The 2,217-nt window shown below is 42.8% G+C and overlaps 1 pseudogene; it reads right to left on the bottom strand.

The window, feature by feature from the left end:
- Positions 1-885: 885 nt before the first annotated feature.
- On the bottom strand, positions 886-1,409 carry LOC121456000 (annotated as a pseudogene).
- Positions 1,410-2,217: the final 808 nt, after the last annotated feature.

Here is a 2,217-nt window from a genome sequence, read left to right as displayed (position 1 = left end):
GGTAAGCTCCCCAGAGGTGCCTGGCACTGCCCACACTGGGCTAGCCCTTTTACAACAACCATCAATCTAGAAAATGCCCCGCGGGCCAATCTGATGGGGGCATTTCCTCAGTTTAGGTTCCCTCCTGTCAGAGGGACTCGAAATTGTGTCAAGCTGCCCAAACTCGAACCAGGACAATCATTAAGACTGTTTCATGAGTGGGAGGCATCCTGGGCTACATAGTGAGTTCCAGGCCAGCCCAGATATCCCACAAGTCCTTATCTCAAAAACCAGCCCAAACCAAGCAAATAAAAGGAAAACATCAGGTTTTCTAAGTTAATCTAAGTTAGTTAATCTAACTATCATTCTTTGGATTTTTGCTACTCACAACTTGGACTTAACATCATTATCACCTGGGAATTAGAAACGGAGACTCTCAGACCCCTTCAGACCAACTGGGTTGGCATTTTAACACAATCCCAAGGTCAATTGTTTGCACAACGAATATTGGCTCTAGGAGGCTCTGCTTTAGGCCACAGGAAGCTAATCATGTGATCAGAGCACCCAGCAGACAAGCAGAGCCCCAGATTCTTCAGAAGGAGTTTTTGGATACTTTCTTTCAAAATTGCCAATAGTTCACAATTAAGGTGAGGTGTTTTAGTGCACAGGGAAAATGCAGGAACTCGGAAACAGCACTGCCCACCGCTTGGTATAGATAGGTCTAATTTTAACTACTTGTCATTATCTGACTTATCTCTCTTTATTAAAAATACTTTTATTGAGATTATATGTATAAATACATAAAAATATATATAAAACAGACAATATATAGGTATAACAAAATGTATAATTCAGTCAAATAAATTCTTTTTTCTGAGAAAATTTTATTGGCCTTTTGAATACAATTTATTTGACAGGAAGGATGGTCCCCTCACACTTCTGCTGGGACCAGCGCAAGGCCTCCTCTTGACTGATTCTGTGTTTGGCCCCAATGCAGCCTGTCCTGAACTTCTTGTCTGCAGTGTTGAAACCTGGCCTGCCCGGAACCACACAGAAGTCCAGGCTGTAGATCCCATTGCTTGGGTCAGATTTGATGCCCAGGTCAATGTGTTCTTGAATTCCAAAGGCTAAGTTTCCAGTATCTCCCTAACTCATACTCCTGCACCTTCAGGCCCTTCTCCAGGAATCCTTCTGCCTTGACTCCACGGACAGGGCAGTGAGCAGCAATCTTTTCATTTTTCTTGTGCCCAAGGACCTAGAGGCGTATCTAGCTTTGGGAAATACAGGTGTCTGTTCTGTGAGCTGCTCCAACACCTTGGCTGCCCCCGGGTCAATCTGTCTCCGCTCTCCCCAACACAGATACTGAGGCAGAGCTTGCGGATTCGAAGTCCCCGCATGGGGTTCTCCTTTTCACCTTGATCTTGGGACATGATGGAGAGCAGGGAGAGAGACAGTCAAATAAACATGCTCACACTTGAGGCAATGCCACCTCTGTCCACCTGAGAACCTTCAATCAGCATCCCTAAGCGAAACTCTGACCCATCAACAATAGCAATTGTTCCTTCCCCTAGCCTGTGGCCACTACTATTTTACTTGGTGAATCTTCCTAGTCTAGGTAACTCCACTAAGTTGGAGGCAAGTGTTCTTTTGGGTGTGGTATTTTTATTTTTCACTTATCATAATGCTTCCAAGGCTCATTCATGTTGACTTGCACCAGTAATTTTCCTTTCTTTTAAAGGCAGAACCATATTCTATAGCATGTTTACATCATATCTTGTTTATCTGTGTATTCATTGTTTGGTGAACTACTGGGTGATTTCTACCACACTTTGTTGCTATGAATATTGATGTATAAATATCTTTTTTGGTCCTCTTATCAATTTATTTTTTAAACTTAGCCAGAAATGGGACACATAGGTCCCATAACTGCTCTGAGTTTCAGTTTTACAGTGTGGCTGTTTCTCAGAATGGCTGTGCTTCCATTCTCAAGTATCTTCAAGATGTCCTCTCTTCTGGACCTGTCTCATCTTCACGGCTGGGAAGTGGCATCTCACTAATGTGCATTCTCTAGTGACCGGTGGTAGTGAGCACCTTTTTACTAGCTATTTATTTACCTTCTTTGTGGGAATGTCGTCAAGTCCTTTAACCATTTAGTTACTTATTTATTGAGACAGGGCTATTTTAAAGTTGTGGCTTTTATTTTTTTCTCTGAAAGCCTGGACATTAACCCTTTACTAG

This window comes from Microtus oregoni, unplaced genomic scaffold (genome assembly GCF_018167655.1).
Source record: "Microtus oregoni isolate MIOR12 unplaced genomic scaffold, Mior012 000014F_ref0000157, whole genome shotgun sequence".
Taxonomy (NCBI): domain Eukaryota; kingdom Metazoa; phylum Chordata; class Mammalia; order Rodentia; family Cricetidae; genus Microtus; species Microtus oregoni.
Note: the sequence above shows the minus strand (reverse complement) of the source record. Positions and strands in the feature narration are given on the sequence as shown.